This window comes from Helianthus annuus, chromosome 8 (genome assembly GCF_002127325.2).
Source record: "Helianthus annuus cultivar XRQ/B chromosome 8, HanXRQr2.0-SUNRISE, whole genome shotgun sequence".
NCBI classification, from domain to species: domain Eukaryota; kingdom Viridiplantae; phylum Streptophyta; class Magnoliopsida; order Asterales; family Asteraceae; genus Helianthus; species Helianthus annuus.
Window position 1 is genome coordinate 86,023,719 of NC_035440.2, and position 20,747 is coordinate 86,044,465.

The 20,747-nt window shown below is 36.2% G+C and overlaps 1 long non-coding RNA gene across 1 annotated transcript; it reads left to right on the forward strand.

Moving 5' to 3' along the window:
• Positions 1 to 7,259: 7,259 nt before the first annotated feature.
• LOC110871287 lies at positions 7,260 to 8,717 on the forward strand. Its single transcript, XR_002553621.2, has 2 exons — positions 7,260 to 7,296; positions 8,548 to 8,717. It is a non-coding gene; the product is annotated as an uncharacterized LOC110871287 (long non-coding RNA).
• Positions 8,718 to 20,747: the final 12,030 nt, after the last annotated feature.

The window sequence follows — 20,747 nt, forward strand, 5'->3', positions numbered from 1 at the left end:
GATAAATGTATCCTTATAGAGCCCTACATGATGTTTATACCTTTAAACGAATAAATCATGGATCATACGAAGCTAATTGTGAAAGAAAGTGAGGAATTACAAACTAAAGGGGTTAAATGTGTCAACATGTTTAAAGTATACCTCTGAGTGACCTTTTAGCAAACCCGAAGATTTGTAATGGTTAATTATACTCACGAGAATGTGTGATAAAAATTTCACAAGGTTTCGATAAAGTATGAGAAAGTTATGACAATATTCGTATACGAAGGGTTAATGTAACACCCCAAAAACCGAATGTTTATATTTTGTATGTTCCTCTAGAATAAATTATGAAATAAGTAACTAGGCTAATTAACCTAGTTAAGGGAAAGGTAAAAGCTAAGGAAATATGAAAATGGTGCCAATTATGTTTAACTATCAAACATGAGGGACTAAAAGGAGGTAAAATGAAAGATGGGGTTATATGTATGAAATGTACACACAAACACACACACGTACGTGTGTTCTGGAAGAGCCAGGAAGCTCCATGAGAGCTCAAGAACCCTAATCAAGAAATCATCAAATTGAAAGGTTAAATGAAGCTTAAACTCTTAACCGAGCACGGATTATTGATCACCTTCACAAGGGGATCGCGAGGTATGTCTTGAAAGTTAGATTTATGATCATGCCCGAAGTGGGTTATGTTGTAAAGTTTGAAATTCTATGAAATTCAGTATGAGTATGTGTTAGAATCCTCATTTGGAACATGAATTAGGCATGGTTTGGGTTAATTTGATGTTTATATGTGAAACCCATTTGGTTATGGTGATGATGACAACTTGAATGATCACCCATGTCCAATTCTTGATTAATATTGATGTATTTTGGCATGCATGATAGATTCTTGTTAGAGGAATTCAAAGAAATGTGATACTAGTATGTTTAATGATTATGTAGAAATGATTCATGATGATTAGGAGGAGGGATTTTGGTGAATTATGTATGAGGTTAGAAGGATATGCATGAATTAGTTGTACATTAAGCTTAGATGTTAGTACGCACACAAGGTGTTTGATGAAATGCCTAAACGACAATAATATGTAAAATCCGTACTATACGCTTGAATGATGTGATGAATCTATATGGATTGTTTGATTATATTAGTTTCGGCTTAAGAATAGTTATGGAACGAATGAGAATCCTAGAAAAGAGTAAACTTAAATGATATTGGCGATAACTATGAAGATGTTATGAACGGAATGGTATGTATATGTGTATATGTAACTATTTGATTATGCGACCAAATATGTCCTACAAAATGAGTATGAAGCGTAGATGGCATAATGACGATGGTCTAACATGTTAATTCGTGAATGAATGTGTGTCTAAGTTGGAAATTGAAATGCTTGATGGTTGACTTTATGGAAAGTCAACAATGGTAGGAATGTTGTAAGGTGGATCTCTTATCATAAATGTACGGTTTAGGAAGTCAAAGTGATGTACGGTATATTCATAGCGAGATATGTAATGGCATGTTTATATTATGCGAGTAAAAAGGATCTCATTGTTAATCTATGCTATGAGTTGCAAGAAATCCACTAATGAAAGTAAATTGTTGAGCATAGATTTATCGTGATTGATGCTATGTGTGGCCTTGTTTACTAACAAGGGTATCAATGTATGGTTATGAAAGGATGGATAGCATGTCTACGGGCTCAAGTATGGAGGCTAACGGGTCAAGAGGAAGCATGGAACCTATGCTTGAACTTGGACGCTCAAGGTATGTGGCATCCAACTCACTTCCTAGTATGCATAAAACATTCTCGTTTATAAATGAGGTGAAGTCATGTAAGGTGTGAAATGATTGTTGGTATTGGGATAAGTATTGATCTAGATAGTCGAGGGTACGTTGTGCGATCAAACGGGTCGAATAATTAAGAAATAGTGAGGTAACGGTAATAAAATTGTTAATGAATAAGGACCCGGGATAAGGATTCTTAGTCTAATATGTAAGGAATTGTTTTACGAATGTTTAGGAACAAGTTTCAAGTGAAACGGATGCAAAACGAGCCAGATATGCAAATTTTAGTATTTAAAATAGGGGCTGAACTGGGCATCACCGTAGCTTACGGTGCCCACCGTAAGCTACGGTGGGTGCTGGGGATGTTATTTCTGCCGTAAGGCAGGTTAAGGCTGCCGTAGGGTTTTGAGGGCCACCGTAAGCTACGGTAGCCACCGTAGCTTACGGTGGAGGTCAGATGCAAAAGTAAATTTGTGGATTTCTTTGTTTTCTCTTCGAATTCGGGTCCCGTGGACCCATTCCAAGCCTTGTTAAGTCCTTATAATGTTCCTCAACCCTACCGAAAGGCTTGATAAGTTACGGGTGAGTTCGGAACTCATTCTTAAGGTCCGAAACATACCCGAAGAGCATTAAAAGAGCGTTTATGAGGTGTGGGTAAGATCAGGAAGTGGGAGCGAGTATGCGGGGTAATGAACTAAGTAAGTGGGTACGTGTGTATAGATTTAACTTCTTCCCAATACGTTTAAGATAATAAGTAATCATGAATATAAGGTAGTATGTATGTATGAATGTATTTATGTAATTATGTAAGTACGTGTACGTGTGAGCGAAGGTACGCACATGTGTAGTTATGATCTGTTTTATGAATGTATGTTTGTATGTAGTTATGTATGCACGTATGTATGCGGGAAGGTATGTTTGTATCTAGTTATGTATGTATGTAGGTATGTATGTGAGTAGGAATATAAGTACCTTCTTTGTATATGATGTATGCTAATGTTGTGCATCGAGAATGAAACATAGTGCAGGTACTATATTGAAGTTCGTCAAGGATTAGACGTCTGGATGGAATGACAAGATCTAGAAAGATAACGGGATGAAAGGAATATATGGATAGAACGTAACGAGACTATATGATTAAGAACCTTCTTTGTATATGATGTATGCTAATGTTGTGAATGTATGTGGTGGGTGCAGGTTGTACGAAGAACAGATTACCATCATGAGGTGTAGCGATCAAAGACCGAGTCACAAGATAGATTGTACGGGGATCCTTGATTATGTAAAATGATAGTTATAAGCTATGCTTTTATTTTGTAAATGTGTACAAAAGATACCTATATTGTAAGAAGGTATTTTGTAATGAACTTGCAAGTAGGTCAAAATGTTTTTAACGAAAGAAATTTTATGGTACGAATTTCCCGCTGCGTCTTTTCAGTTAAAGCGTGTTAGGGTGTTACAAGTTGGTATCAGAGCCCGGGTTTGAGAGAATCAAGTAGAAGGAGGTAAATACTTGAACTCAAACCGGTGTGCTCTCGTGACCAAGGACCCGCACAATCTAAGACTCGATCAAGATCTAAGGGCAGAAGCCAAGGTAAGTATGTGCTTAAGTATGTATTTGAAGATAACTAACAGTATGTTATGTGTAAGGTCAGCATGATTGCTTGGAAAGGATGAATTGTAAATGCGGTCTAGCGCTGGCACCAAGGTATGTAATATGACATAGTGACCGAGGTACGTAGATTTAGCTTATGGGTGCATGAAATGGTATAATTAAGCAAGCGGAAGAAAAATTTAAATGAAATATAATAATGACAGAGTAAGGAAGTTTTGAAATGTTACGCGTACCGAAACTTAATTCTGCAGACATAAGGTGGCGATTACACGAAGACACGAAACCAGTATGTGGATTGTGTACCTGGCCAGTACACAAGAAACGTATGACGTTCGTGAGACCGTGATAATTGTTACAGGTATGTCCGTTAGAATTAGGTAGTAGGTGGGCGTGGGGGTGAAGGGAAATGTAAGACTTTCAGGAATGAAAGTATGAATGATCTGTTGAATCCGCGAGACGGATTCAACACGTGTAAGGAATGAAAGATATGAATGGAATGTTTGAATCCGTGAGACGGATTCAAGAAATGAAAGGCTCGAATGGAATGTTTGAATTCGCAAGACGGATTCAAGGAATGAAATGCAGGAATGACATGCTTGAATCTGCGAGACAGATTCAAATCATAGAAAGAAGAAAATGTATGAATGGTAGGTTAGAAACCGCAGGACAGATTTAAAACATATAAAGGATAAAATTTACCCACATCAGAATTGTGTCAATAATTGACCGTAGTTATGTCAAACGAGTTCTATGAATAAATGTAAAGTAAATGAACAAAGGAATGATCGTAATGGGCACGCAAAGCTAATTTTTAAAATGAACGAAAGAAGTTTTAAACCCGTTATGTGTAGATGTTCTAGAAATCGACTCTTAGGAGTCAGAATGAATGACGGGCTATGACCCAGACAATGGATTAAGTATGAACAAGAAGGGAAAGTTTGTTAAGAATATAAAAATGATGTAATGGATGTCTTTGTAAGTAAGCATGAATGGAAGGAAGTACGAATGTGTACCTCAATGCATCTATGATAAGTAAGAAAATTCAGTTTAACCTTAAAAGGGTCAAACTGCAAAGGCTGACCAAATAAGTAACTAAAAAGAAAGAATCGCGTGTAAGAAACGGAATGTAAGATATGTTATAGCATGTATGCAGGAAATATGTAAAAGAATTATAGGTGACTAATCACCTAGTAGACTCAGTATTTGAGTAAGATATGCTAACCGCCAATTTTGTAGGTGGTGATGTTAGAATTCTTAGAAACCAATCGAATTGGTGGAAGGATGTGCACGAGCGGAAGCACACTACACGAATGAAGGAAATCTGGCCGAGTATGGCGAGTACTCGTGAAGAAACGGATAGACCTGGTTTGCGTACTATCGAATTATGCAACGAAATCGAGGTTAGTAAAAGGTGTAATTCATGTTGGATAGGTATGAATTGGTAGGTTGAGAAAGACCTACTAAATGACTGATAGGGTATGTATGTTATGGTATGTAAGGTTTAATTTAAAAAAAATTGACATAAGAAGAAAGTATGTCAATAAAAGTAAATTTCAAAAGTTTGAGTGGGAAATTTTGAGTATTTATCACACTTTTGTATGATGAATTTGTACGGCATGTTTACTTGAGTAGATTAAGTAATGCAGGAATTAAGAGAAGTTGTAACATAAGATGAATGGGATAATTTGAAAGTAATGTAAGGGTATGCATGATACAAGCAAATATAGAAACATAGAATGATGTTAACCTTGTGGTTAAAGCATGTATAGGTGACTATGAACTAATAGTTTTGTTGTGATAACAAAACAAGAACTAAATGTTATATGATATACATATAGAATGTAATTTTAAGGGATGGGATAAAGGTATTAGACCCGTTAGAAACGGATCATATGAATATAAGTGTTATTACAAGTTCGAATAAGTATGAATATTGACCTGTTACGAACGGGTCAAGGAAATGAGAATGTTATGTGAAAGTATGGTATGGATAGTAAGAGCTTATTAGGAATAAGTCAGTTATATGAATGATTTACGAATCAAGGATAGATAGTTACCTATCATGATGAGGTACCAGTCAAAGTTAGACATATATGTGTGTGTATAAATTACGAAATAAGGATGTATAGTTGACGAAAATAATAAGAATATGGAGATGAACAAAAAGATATATGATACACATGATGAATTAGTATTGGAATGATGAATAAACCACTAACTAAGAAGTACGTTAGAAGCTAGCACTTTTAGTGAAAGCAACACTAATAAGAACTCCGGGACAAGTTCTGGAGAATAGAAGACTGTCATTGAGTTTGGCTAGTGGTCGTGTTGATGATGCAGGGAGAAAGGATAATAAGTGTATGATAAAAATGAGAAAGGTTTCGGGGACGAAACCTCATTTAAGGGGGGGTAGATTTGTAACACCCCAAAAACCGAATGTTTATATTTTGTATGTTCCTCTAGAATAAATTATGAAATAAGTAACTAGGCTAATTAACCTAGTTAAGGGAAAGGTAAAAGCTAAGGAAATATGAAAATGGTGCCAATTATGTTTAACTATCAAACATGAGGGACTAAAAGGAGGTAAAATGAAAGATGAGGTTATATGTATGAAATGTACACACAAACACACACACGTACGTGTGTTCTGGAAGAGCCAGGAAGCTCCATGAGAGCTCAAGAACCCTAATCAAGAAATCATCAAATTGAAAGGTTAAATGAAGCTTAAACTCTTAACCGAGCACGGATTATTGATCACCTTCACAAGAGGATCGCGAGGTATGTCTTGAAAGTTAGATTTATGATCATGCCCGAAGTGGGTTATGTTGTAAAGTTTGAAATTCTATGAAATTCAGTATGAGTATGTGTTAGAATCCTCATTTGGAACATGAATTAGGCATGGTTTGGGTTAATTTGATGTTTATATGTGAAACCCATTTGGTTATGGTGATGATGACAACTTGAATGATCACCCATGTCCAATTCTTGCTTAATATTGATGTATTTTGGCATGCATGATAGATTCTTGTTAGAGGAATTGAAAGAAATGTGATACTAGTATGTTTAATGATTATGTAGAAATGATTCATGATGATTAGGAGGAGGGATTTTGGTGAATTATGTATGAGGTTAGAAGGATATGCATGAATTAGTTGTACATTAAGCTTAGATGTTAGTACGCACACAAGGTGTTTGATGAAATGCCTAAACGACAATAATATGTAAAATCCGTACTATACGCTTGAATGATGTAATGAATCTATATGGATTGTTTGATTATATTAGTTTCGGCTTAAGAATAGTTATGGAACGAATGAGAATCCTAGAAAAGAGTAAACTTAAATGATATTGGCGATAACTATGAAGATGTTATGAACGGAATGGTATGTATATGTGTATATGTAACTATTTGATTATGCGACCAAATATGTCCTACAAAATGAGTATGAAGCGTAGATGGCATAATGACGATGGTCTAACATGTTAATTCGTGAATGAATGTGTGTCTAAGTTGGAAATTGAAATGCTTGATGGTTGACTTTATGGAAAGTCAACAATGGTAGGAATGTTGTAAGGTGGATCTCTTATCATAAATGTACGGTTTAGGAAGTCAAAGTGATGTACGGTATATTCATAGCTAGATATGTAATGGCATGTTTATATTATGCGAGTAAAAAGGATCTCATTGTTAATCTATGCTATGAGTTGCAAGAAATCCACTAATGAAAGTAAATTGTTGAGCATAGATTTATCGTGATTGATGCTATGTGTGGCCTTGTTTACTAACAAGGGTATCAATGTATGGTTATGAAAGGATGGATAGCATGTCTACGGGCTCAAGTATGGAGGCTAACGGGTCAAGAGGAAGCATGGAACCTATGCTTGAACTTGGACGCTCAAGGTATGTGACATCCAACTCACTTCCTAGTATGCATAAAACATTCTCGTTTATAAATGAGGTGAAGTCATGTAAGGTGTGAAATGATTGTTGGTATTGGGATAAGTATTGATCTAGATAGTCGAGGGTACGTTGTGGGATCAAACGGGTCAAATAATTAAGAAATAGTGAGGTAACGGTAATAAAATTGTTAATGAATAAGGACCCGGGATAAGGATTCTTAGTCTAATATGTAAGGAATTGTTTTACGGATGTTTAGGAACAAGTTTCAAGTGAAACGGATGCAAAACGAGCCAGATATGCAAATTTTAGTATTTAAAATGGGGGCTGAACTGGGCATCACCGTAGCTTACGGTGCCCACCGTAAGCTACGGTGGGTGCTGGGGATGTTATTTCTGCCGTAAGGCAGGTTAAGGCTGCCGTAGGGTTTTGAGGGCCACCGTAAGCTACGGTAGCCACCGTAGCTTACGGTGGAGGTCAGATGCAAAAGTAAATTTGTGGATTTCTTTGTTTTCTCTTCGAATTCGGGTCCCGTGGACCCATTCCAAGCCTTGTTAAGTCCTTATAATGTTCCTCAACCCTACCGAAAGGCTTGATAAGTTACGGGTGAGTTCGGAACTCATTCTTAAGGTCCGAAACATACCCGAAGAGCATTAAAAGAGCGTTTATGAGGTGTGGGTAAGATCAGGAAGTGGGAGCGAGTATGCGGGGTAATGAACTAAGTAAGTGGGTACGTGTGTATAGATTTAACTTCTTCCCAATACGTTTAAGATAATAAGTAATCATGAATATGAGGTTGTATGTATGTATGAATGTATTTATGTAATTATGTAAGTACGTGTACGTGTGAGCGAAGGTACGCACATGTGTAGTTATGATCTGTTTTATGAATGTATGTTTGTATGTAGTTATGTATGCACGTATGTATGCGGGAAGGTATGTTTGTATCTAGTTATGTATGTATGTAGGTATGTATGTGAGTAGGAATATAAGTACACCGTCATGTATGTAATGTTTACGTAGTTTCAATACATTTAAGTATTGACGTTATTAACAGTGTGCATCGAGAATGAAACATAGTGCAGGTACTATATTGAAGTTCGTCAAGGATTAGACGTCTGGATGGAATGACAAGATCTAGAAAGATAACGGGATGAAAGGAATATATGGATAGAACGTAACGAGACTATATGATTAAGAACCTTCTTTGTATATGATGTATGCTAATGTTGTGAATGTATGTGGTGGGTGCAGGTTGTACGAAGAACAGATTACCATCATGAGGTGTAGCGATCAAAGACCGAGTCACAAGATAGATTGTACGGGGATCCTTGATTATGTAAAATGATAGTTATAAGCTATGCTTTTATTTTGTAAATGTGTACAAAAGATACCTATATTGTAAGAAGGTATTTTATAATGAACTTGCAAGTAGGTCAAAATGTTTTTAACGAAAGAAATTTTATGGTACGAATTTCCCACTGCGTCTTTTCAGTTAAAGCGTGTTAGGGTGTTACAAGTTGGTATCAGAGCCCGGGTTTGAGAGAATCAAGTAGAAGGAGGTAAATACTTGAACTCAAACCGGTGTGCTCTCGTGACCAAGGACCCGCACAATCTAAGACTCGATCAAGATCTAAGGGCAGAAGCCAAGGTAAGTATGTGCTTAAGTATGTATTTGAAGATAACTAACAGTATGTTATGTGTAAGGTCAGCATGATTGCTTGGAAAGGATGAATTGTAAATGCGGTCTAGCGCTGGCACCAAGGTATGTAATATGACATAGTGACCGAGGTACGTAGATTTAGCTTATGGGTGCATGAAATGGTATAATTAAGCAAGCGGAAGAAAAATTTAAATGAAATATAATAATGACAGAGTAAGGAAGTTTTGAAATGTTACGCGTACCGAAACTTAATTCTGCAGACATAAGGTGGCGATTACACGAAGACACGAAACCAGTATGTGGATTGTGTACCTGGCCAGTACACAAGAAACATATGACGTTCGTGAGACCGTGATAATTGTTACAGGTATGTCCGTTAGAATTAGGTAGTAGGTGGGCGTGGGGGTGAAGGGAAATGTAAGACTTTCAGGAATGAAAGTATGAATGATCTGTTGAATCCGCGAGACGGATTCAACACGTGTAAGGAATGAAAGATATGAATGGAATGTTTGAATCCGTGAGACGGATTCAAGAAATGAAAGGCTCGAATGGAATGTTTGAATCCGCAAGACGGATTCAAGGAATGAAATGCAGGAATGACATGCTTGAATCTGCGAGACAGATTCAAATCATAGAAAGAAGAAAATGTATGAATGGTAGGTTAGAAACCGCAGGACAGATTTAAAACATATAAAGGATAAAATTTACCCACATCAGAATTGTGTCAATAATTGACCGTAGTTATGTCAAACGAGTTCTATGAATAAATGTAAAGTAAATGAACAAAGGAATGATCGTAATGGGCACGCAAAGCTAAGTTTTAAAATGAACGAAAGAAGTTTTAAACCTGTTATGTGTAGATGTTCTAGAAATCGACTCTTAGGAGTCAGAATGAATGACGGGCTATGACCCAGACAATGGATTAAGTATGAACAAGAAGGGAAAGTTTGTTAAGAATATAAAAATGATGTAATGGATTTCTTTGTAAGTAAGCATGAATGGAAGGAAGTACGAATGTGTACCTCAATGCATCTATGATAAGTAAGAAAATTCAGTTTAACCTTAAAAGGGTCAAACTGCAAAGGCTGACCAAATAAGTAACTAAAAAGAAAGAATCGCGTGTAAGAAACGGAATGTAAGATATGTTATAGCATGTATGCAGGAAATATGTAAAAGAATTATAGGTGACTAATCACCTAGTAGACTCAGTATTTGAGTAAGATATGCTAACCGCCAATTTTGTAGGTGGTGATGTTAGAATTCTTAGAAACCAATCGAATTGGTGGAAGGATGTGCACGAGCGGAAGCACACTACACGAATGAAGGAAATCTGGCCGAGTATGGCGAGTACTCGTGAAGAAACGGATAGACCTGGTTTGCGGACTATCGAATTATGCAACGAAATCGAGGTTAGTAAAAGGTGTAATTCATGTTGGATAGGTATGAATTGGTAGGTTGAGAAAGACCTACTAAATGACTGACAGGGTATGTATGTTATGGTATGTAAGGTTTAATTTAAAAAAAAATTGACATAAGAAGAAAGTATGTCAATAAAAGTAAATTTCAAAAGTTTGAGTGGGAAATTTTGAGTATTTATCACACTTTTGTATGATGAATTTGTACGGCATGTTTACTTGAGTAGATTAAGTAATGCAGGAATTAAGAGAAGTTGTAACATAAGATGAATGGGATAATTTGAAAGTAATGTAAGGGTATGCATGATACAAGCAAATATAGAAACATAGAATGATGTTAACCTTGTGGTTAAAGCATGTATAGGTGACTATGAACTAATAGTTTTGTTGTGATAACAAAACAAGAACTAAATGTTATATGATATACATATAGAATGTAATTTTAAGGGATGGGATAAAGGTATTAGACCCGTTAGAAACAGATCATATGAATATAAGTGTTATTACAAGTTCGAATAAGTATGAATATTGACCTGTTACGAACGGGTCAAGGAAATGAGAATGTTATGTGAAAGTATGGTATGGATAGTAAGAGCTTATTAGGAATAAGTCAGTTATATGAATGATTTACGAATCAAGGATAGATAGTTACCTATCATGATGAGGTACCAGTCAAAGTTAGACATATATGTGTGTGTATAAATTACGAAATAAGGATGTATAGTTGACGAAAATAATAAGAATATGGAGATGAACAAAAAGATATATGATACACATGATGAATTAGTATTGGAATGATGAATAAACCACTAACTAAGAAGTACGTTAGAAGCTAGCACTTTTAGTGAAAGCAACACTAATAAGAACTCCGGGACAAGTTCTGGAGAATAGAAGACTGTCATTGAGGTGGGCTAGTGGTCGTGTTGATGATGTAGGGAGAAAGGATAATAAGTGTATGATAAAAATGAGAAAGGTTTCGGGGACGAAACCTCATTTAAGGGGGGTAGATTTGTAACACCCCAAAAACCGAATGTTTATATTTTGTATGTTCCTCTAGAATAAATTATGAAATAAGTAACTAGGCTAATTAACCTAGTTAAGGGAAAGGTAAAAGCTAAGGAAATATGAAAATGGTGCCAATTATGTTTAACTATCAAACATGAGGGACTAAAAGGAGGTAAAATGAAAGATGAGGTTATATGTATGAAATGTACACACAAACACACACACGTACGTGTGTTCTGGAAGAGCCAGGAAGCTCCATGAGAGCTCAAGAACCCTAATCAAGAAATCATCAAATTGAAAGGTTAAATGAAGCTTAAACTCTTAACCGAGCACGGATTATTGATCACCTTCACAAGGGGATCGCGAGGTATGTCTTGAAAGTTAGATTTATGATCATGCCCGAAGTGGGTTATGTTGTAAAGTTTGAAATTCTATGAAATTCAGTATGAGTATGTGTTAGAATCCTCATTTGGAACATGAATTAGGCATGGTTTGGGTTAATTTGATGTTTATATGTGAAACCCATTTGGTTATGGTGATGATGACAACTTGAATGATCACCCATGTCCAATTCTTGCTTAATATTGATGTATTTTGGCATGCATGATAGATTCTTGTTAGAGGAATTGAAAGAAATGTGATACTAGTATGTTTAATGATTATGTAGAAATGATTCATGATGATTAGGAGGAGGGATTTTGGTGAATTATGTATGAGGTTAGAAGGATATGCATGAATTAGTTGTACATTAAGCTTAGATGTTAGTACGCACACAAGGTGTTTGATGAAATGCCTAAACGACAATAATATGTAAAATCCGTACTATACGCTTGAATGATGTGATGAATCTATATGGATTGTTTGATTATATTAGTTTCGGCTTAAGAATAGTTATGGAATGAATGAGAATCCTAGAAAAGAGTAAACTTAAATGATATTGGCGATAACTATGAAGATGTTATGAACGGAATGGTATGTATATGTGTATATGTAACTATTTGATTATGCGACCAAATATGTCCTACAAAATGAGTATGAAGCGTAGATGGCATAATGACGATGGTCTAACATGTTAATTCGTGAATGAATGTGTGTCTAAGTTGGAAATTGAAATGCTTGATGGTTGACTTTATGGAAAGTCAACAATGGTAGGAATGTTGTAAGGTGGATCTCTTATCATAAATGTACGGTTTAGGAAGTCAAAGTGATGTACGGTATATTCATAGCGAGATATGTAATGGCATGTTTATATTATGCGAGTAAAAAGGATCTCATTGTTAATCTATGCTATGAGTTGCAAGAAATCCACTAATGAAAGTAAATTGTTGAGCATAGATTTATCGTGATTGATGCTATGTGTGGCCTTGTTTACTAACAAGGGTATCAATGTATGGTTATGAAAGGATGGATAGCATGTCTACGGGCTCAAGTATGGAGGCTAACGGGTCAAGAGGAAGCATGGAACCTATGCTTGAACTTGGACGCTCAAGGTATGTGACATCCAACTCACTTCCTAGTATGCATAAAACATTCTCGTTTATAAATGAGGTGAAGTCATGTAAGGTGTGAAATGATTGTTGGTATTGGGATAAGTATTGATCTAGATAGTCGAGGGTACGTTGTGGGATCAAACGGGTCGAATAATTAAGAAATAGTGAGGTAACGGTAATAAAATTGTTAATGAATAAGGACCCGGGATAAGGATTCTTAGTCTAATATGTAAGGAATTGTTTTACGAATGTTTAGGAACAAGTTTCAAGTGAAACGGATGCAAAACGAGCCAGATATGCAAATTTTAGTATTTAAAATGGGGGCTGAACTGGGCATCACCGTAGCTTACGGTGCCCACCGTAAGCTACGGTGGGTGCTGGGGATGTTATTTCTGCCGTAAGGCAGGTTAAGGCTGCCGTGGGGTTTTGAGGGCCACCGTAAGCTACGGTAGCCACCGTAGCTTATGGTGGAGGTCAGATGCAAAAGTAAATTTTTGTTTTCTCTTCGAGTTCGGGTCCCGTGGACCCATTCCAAGCCTTGTTAAGTCCTTATAATGTTCCTCAACCCTACCGAAAGGCTTGATAAGTTACGGGTGAGTTCGGAACTCATTCTTTAGGTCCGAAACATACCCGAAGAGCATTAAAAGAGCGTTTATGAGGTGTGGGTAAGATCAGGAAGTGGGAGCGAGTATGCGGGGTAATGAACTATGTAGGTGGGTACGTGTGTATAGATTTAACTTCTTCCCAATACGTTTAAGATAATAAGTAATCATGAATATGAGGTAGTATGTATGTATGAATATATTTATGTAATTATGTAAGTACGTGTACGTGTGAGCGAAGGTACGCACATGTGTAGTTATGATCTGTTTTATGAATGTATGTTTGTATGTAGTTATGTATGCACGTATGTATGCGGGAAGGTATGTTTGTATCTAGTTATGTATGTATGTAGGTATGTATGTGAGTAGGAATATAAGTACACCGTCATGTATGTAATGTTTACGTAGTTTCAATACATTTAAGTATTGACGTTATTAACAGTGTGCATTGAGAATGAAACATAGTGCAGGTACTATATTGAAGTTCGTCAAGGATTAGACGTCTGGATGGAATGACAAGATCTAGAAAGAAAACGGGATGAAAGGAATATATGGATAGAACGTAACGAGACTATATGATTAAGAACCTTCTTTGTATATGAAGTATGCTAATGCTGTGAATGTATGTGGTGGGTGCAGGTTGTACGAAGAACAGATTAGCATCATGAGGTGTAGCGATCAAAGACCGAGTCACAAGATAGATTGTACGGGGATCCTTGATTATGTAAAATGATAGTTATAAGCTATGCTTTTATTTTGTAAATGTGTACAAAAGATACCTATATTGTAAGAAGGTATTTTATAATGAACTTGCAAGTAGGTCAAAATGTTTTTAACGAAAGAAATTTTATGGTACGAATTTCCCACTGCGTCTTTTCAGTTAAAGCGTGTTAGGGTGTTACAGTTAAAAGCGTCAACGTTGAAATATAAGGCCTTACGGGTGATCACAAAGTTAACCGAGGACTTAACGGTGTTTGGTTATGCATTGGAGCCCTTAAAAGTAAAGTTAGAGGGTTGAAAATGCAATAAACAAAGTTAAAACCATGTTTGGAAGGACCAGGGGCTGAAATGTAATTAGACGAAACTTGTTTGGCTGGTTACCTACTTGCTAGCGTAGCGCGAGCAACTCCCCTTTTGTCGTAGTGCTACGCGACGACCTGAGCTGGACAGATTTATGCACATATGCGAGTTTCAGCAGGTTGCACCGCCTTAGAAGCCTTGTATTCAATTCTAGGGACTTGTTTGATGGTTTTTCGAGCATAGGGATACTTGTAAATGATCAAGGATCATCTATAGGCTTTGGTGGATTGATCTTGTGAGTTCTAAAGTCCTATAAAAGAGCATGCTTGTTACAACATTTGACACCCACTTGAAAACTCTCACAACTTCAATTCTGAAGATTTCTGGAGCTCAAGTCCTCTTCTTAGTGATCATTAATCGTGCTTAGGACCTTTGTAAGTGTCCTTACCCTTCCTTAATTCGGTTTAGCCTAGTTTATTAGCTTAAAGTCAATCCGTCGTAATTAAGGTTTGACTTCGTCATTAACCTTAATTTGTCCAGTCAAAATTCAAATTGAAAGTACCTATGAGTTGGTAATTACGTGGGCAATAAACCCTTAAAAGGGTATTCTCTGATTCCCACTCTAACTAGGTCAATTGTCGAGTCAAACTTGATTATAAAAAGTCAACAGGTAGCCTATTTTCAAATAAATGCATAATTAGCAATGTAAAGGCTATGCAACCTGTTTTGTCATTTATATAACTTGGTAATTAATGTAAGAACATGTCTAAACATGTTCAACTCGACAATTTTCAGTTTAGGCTCGGTTTGGGACCGAAAGTCGCATAGTTTGACTTATGCTTTGACTTTCAGTTCTGACCCGTTTAAGCATGGTTTAGGAATGCCTTAGAGCTTTAATAGGACCAAGTTACCTATAAGTATAACCCTCTGAGATTATACAACTTGGTTCGTTAGTTATCCGATTCATATGCATATTTCCGTTAAATGCCTAAATGTTGACCATTATGCCCATATGACCTTAAAACATGAATTTTGAAAATGTAAAAGAGTATAAACCTTAGGTACTGATTTATAAACTTGTACCCAAAATTTGACATCAGTTTGAGGTCTAGATTAAGAGTTACGCTCAATAGCGTAATTAGAAAGCTTTTTAGTAATTAAAAGGCGTAATTAGCATATAGCCTATCTAAACCCAATTTTTGATACCAAACTTTTTACCCACTGATGTAAAATAATATTTTGGGATTTTTGGAGATTTTTATTTATTTTTGGGCTGATCATAACCTAGAGTTCTAAGCTTAACTCGGTAGTTGTCGGTTTTGCCCTTTTAAGCTATAAAATGAATTTTACCAAACCTTTTGATACCAAACCTTTTTCTACTGATCTAATATGATAAATAGAATATTTTTAAGCCTTCTGGAATAGTAAAAATATCAGCTTTCCATTAAGAACCCGGAAATAGCTAAAAATCGCCATTTTAAGTGTTTTTAAGCGTTTTAAACGCATAGTATGTATTAAAACCATATTAGATATATAAGACTTGATACCTACTGATGTTTTAAGTAAATTTCTATACTTTATCAGTAAGTAAAAGTTTTGAAGTCAGATTTCCAGTTTTGACCTTTAAACCTTAGGTGAAATTACCAAAATGCCCTTTCGGTGCATAGTATGGTTAGAAATGATAAATTCACATATAGGTGATACCCTACTGATATAACTTAGTAAATTAAGTATTTTACTAATTACATCAGACCCGAAATTCAGAATTATAATTAAACTCTTTTATAACCTTTTAAATGACCAAAATGCTCTTACGGGGCATAATTTGAGTTTAAATTCATTTGGGGCATAATAGAAGATATCTTTCTGATATCACAATATATTTAAGGCATATTAACTTAGGAAACTTGTATATGACTCATTTGGTTACTCGTTACGCACTTTTCACGTTCGGATCGGCTTATGTAACTAGTTTGCATATATTAGCCGAAACGGGTCAAACCATATCATTTTTGTCTCAAAATCCAGAATGTGTTTAAGTTACCCATATTAAACAAGTATGCAAGCTTGTCGGGTCAAAACCACATTCTAAACCGGTCTTCGCTTTATCATGCGTTTGAACCGTGTCTTCCTTTTGAAAACTAACCGGTCTAAGTCTAAGCTTAATTAAAGACCCGTTAGGATTCTAATAGGTTATTAAAAACCTTCGTTCCAGATTAGGAGCCCAGTAAAAGCTACGTGCACTTGCTGTTTTGATTTATACTTTGCTCAGGTAAATACCCTTAACTTATTTTCCCTATACGGGCTTGGGATACGGTACTATAAAAGTACCGCTTGTTCGGGTGTATGTAGTCATTTAAATCGTATTGTGATTGATGTATTTACATAATCTGTTTGATATGTATTATTTGGTGTATGGCCCTTGGGGGTTAAATGACCATGTCCCGGATATCCTTGGCATCATTCAAAGAAATGGCCACGACCTAAGCACGGGGTGTAGGCGTACACCTGACAGATGCATTATGTAAAAACCGGTATCACACTATAAGGAATCGACCTTGTGGGCATTATACCTGTGGCGTGTCAGTTAACTTAAGTCCGCCCTTGCAACCGGCCCTAATGGACGACAAATGAGTAAAACTGTATACAAGATTATTTTGAATAATTGTCCCAAGTTATAAAAATATTTTTGCCGAAGTGCATTCAAATCAATTTTCAAACTCTTTTCAAAATGAGTCAGTTAAGTTGTATTTACCAGTGTAAACTGACGTATTTTCCAAAAAGGCTAAGTGCAGGTACTAGACGAAATAGGTTGGCTACTCCAGGCATCATTACTCAAGTCTCGCAAGCTTTAGATGTCAAAGTCTGTTGAACAGTTTCCTTTTTATTTGATCCGCCTGTGGATCTGTTTCGACTGTTTTGTGATACTTAAACATTACAATTTATTCAGTTGAAATAAATCTGTCTTTTGCTTCCGCTGTGCATTTATATGTTGTGTTGTTTGACTATGATGATATCAATTACGTCACGATACTCCCCACCGGGCCCACCGGTGACACGTGGAAATTAGGGGTGTGACAGGTTGGTATCAGAGCCAACACTGAGTGAATTAAACACTAGCCTTTTGTGTTTAATCTCAGTTACACAATTGCACATTCTTTGATTCTCGATTCTAGACAAAGAACTTAGGACTAATCGTAAGCTGTTTTATTTTGTCCTTTATTTGTTTCCTTTGTTATTTTCTGATTTGCCCTTGCATGGGTAAATCGTTTCAGTTAGAAGTCCCGTTTAGGGCAACCATGTACTTGTTTAAAATTTTAAAGGAATGGTTAGATTTAAAATAACATTCCTATTATAAGATCTACCATTGTGATAAAATGGCAAAATCTAAAAAGGACAAGACCTAGCTCAAATGTCGTTATAAGACAGGGCCGAGATGGTAGTTCCTCAATTAGATTCAGATCCTTGTTAACATCTCAAATTAGGATTGCTCTGCGTTTAATATTAAAAGAATCTTAAAGGTAAAACTTAGCCTAAATATCATTGCAGACATGGCCAAGATGGTAAAACCTAGCCTAAATGTCATTGCAGACATGGTCAAGATGGTAAAACCTAGCCTAAATGTCATTTGCAGACAAGGTCAAGATGGTAGAACCTAGCCTAAATGTCATTGCAGATATGGTCAAGATGGTAAAACCTAGCCTAAATGTCATTTGCAGACATGGCCAAGATAGTATAACCTATTCAAAAGATTCAAAACCTTGTTAACATCTGAAAGCATATTAACGTGCTTGACAAAATGTGATTCGATAAAATCACATAAGTCATTATTAAAAAGGGTTATTCTAAATTTCCTTATTTAAAATAATCATCCCTTAAGGATGAAGTGCCTACGGGCTATAATTAACGTCCTCTAGGACTAAAGACAGTGGTAGCCTACAACTCCATGTCAAGAAAAGGGTAATGAACTTTGATTCAAACCTTAATGCCTCGATTCCATAAAAATCTAGGCTTATAAGCTAAACTTGTCTACGTGACTAGGCCTTTTTGTGCCATTATTAACTTATAAATTTAGGGTTATAATGAAAATCCTGAATAAAATAAATATCATTCCTTTTCTACCAGTATATGTATTAAAAAGAATCTTAAAAGGTATAACCTAGCTTGAATGTCATTAAAGACCTGGCTAAGATGGTAAAACCTGTTTAAAAGAGATTCAGATCCTTATTAACACCTGAAAACGTGTTAACACTCCCGACAACAGTGATGCGATAAAATCACACTTGTCATATTTATATTAGGAACTTTCAAACCCCTTATTTAGCCTAAATGATCAATAGGAATCATGGCTAATAAACGTCGAACATGATGTACACATCTAAACATCCATCTGGGATGTATACCTTCGAGCAAGGATGTATACATGAAAAAGATAGTTTTATTTCATAACTTCTTGTCAAGACAATGAACTATGAAATTTTCCGATCCAAAGGAATCATTGATTATGTTTTAAAATTTCCCTAGTGACAAGGCATCTGTGCCATCGAAAAGTCCTTTGGAACAAGCCCTTGTGCTATATAAAATGTCGGTACGACATTGACAGTCGTGACTTATATCCCCTGTCTAATAAATATGAAGGATTATATTCCGTTTAAACGCCAAAGATGGTTTATTTAAAAACCTAGGCAAAACATAATCAAATAAATTAAATACTATCTATTGGCCTATATGGTTGATTTACACCATGGCTATTTAATCATCAAGTTCGACAATTCAGCAAATTATTATTACTCGGTTTATAGCCTTAAAAGCTTCACCATGGCTGACTCATCTGAAGCTCACAATCATCCAGTTGATCAAAATAATGATGCAAGACTGAATTTAACGGGCACCGAGTTACAGGCTATGTTAGATACAGCCGTAAACAAAGCCGTGGACCGAGCATTAAGGATAATGAGTGAAAGTGCGATAATACCCCAAATACAGGTTATAAAAAGGGTAAGACCGGTTCAAACTGTAACCAGTCCAAGCCAAAGGAGGCAAAACCCAAATGTAAAACCTGTGGGAAGAAGCACTTCGGAAAATGTTACTATGAACAAACCAGGGGATGTGTCATCTGTAAAGAGATGGATCACAAGACCCATGAATGCAAGGACTTGAAGAACGCCACCTGCTATGGTTGTGGCGAGAAGGGTCACATAAAGACCCGCTGCCCAAAGAAGGCAACTAAAGGGAAATGCACTTTGGAGTCACATGCTAAGCCTTGTGGAATTTGTAATAAGGAAAGGCACAAGACTTTGGAGTGCCAGGACATAAAGGACACAACCTGCTATGGTTGTAATGAAATAGGGCACATCAAAACTAATTGCCCAAATAAAACCAAGAAGCCTGGAGAGGATAAAAAGACCAAAGCTGGAGACTCTCAAATGGATGCTCAAGAGGCTATTCAGGATGACAATGTCACAACAGTTACTTTCTTTATCAATAACGCTCATCCTAGAGTATTATTTGATTCAGGTTCAGATAAGTCTTTCGTAGACAATGGATTTTGTAAATCTTTAAATCTGCCTGTCAAAACTCTAAGCGTTAAGTATAAAGTAGGATTGGCCAATGCTACCTCAGAGACTGCTTTAGCAATATTAGATGGATGTTTTATATCCATTAGGAACCATTCTCTTCCACTGTCCTTGTTTCTGTTGAAATAGAGGGACTCGATATAGTGATAGGAATGGATTGGTCATCTTATAGCTAAGCCCATATTGTGGGCAATAAGAAGCAAGTAGTTAACAAGACTCCTTATGGTGAGCCTTTGACAATTCAAGGAGACACATGGTATGGATTGCCTATGTACCTGCTGAATTTGGTATTTAATACCAAAGCTATGAGTATGGAACTCAGAAGGGACAAACAAAAGTCGCGATGCTAGAAATGCGACAAATGTTAATAGTGCATCAAATATGAACCTCAATGTTAAGGGAGTTAATCGCCAAAACTGTGAATAACGCAGCTGTTAGAAAGGCTATAAGAAAAGTCATAAAAAGGTTCAAGAAGCTGAATGTTGTTTGCTCTAAAACACATGTCGCTGCTCATGAGAAGAACTTTATTCATACTTCAGATGCGAAGAATAAACCCAGCAAAAGCATATATGGCAAGGAGCCCATCCTTTTTAGGATATACTTAAAAGTACTTCGTCTCTTGGAAGTCAAGAGACTTCAATAGTAAATAGGGGCCATCAATTGCAGGAAATTGTTAGATGAAG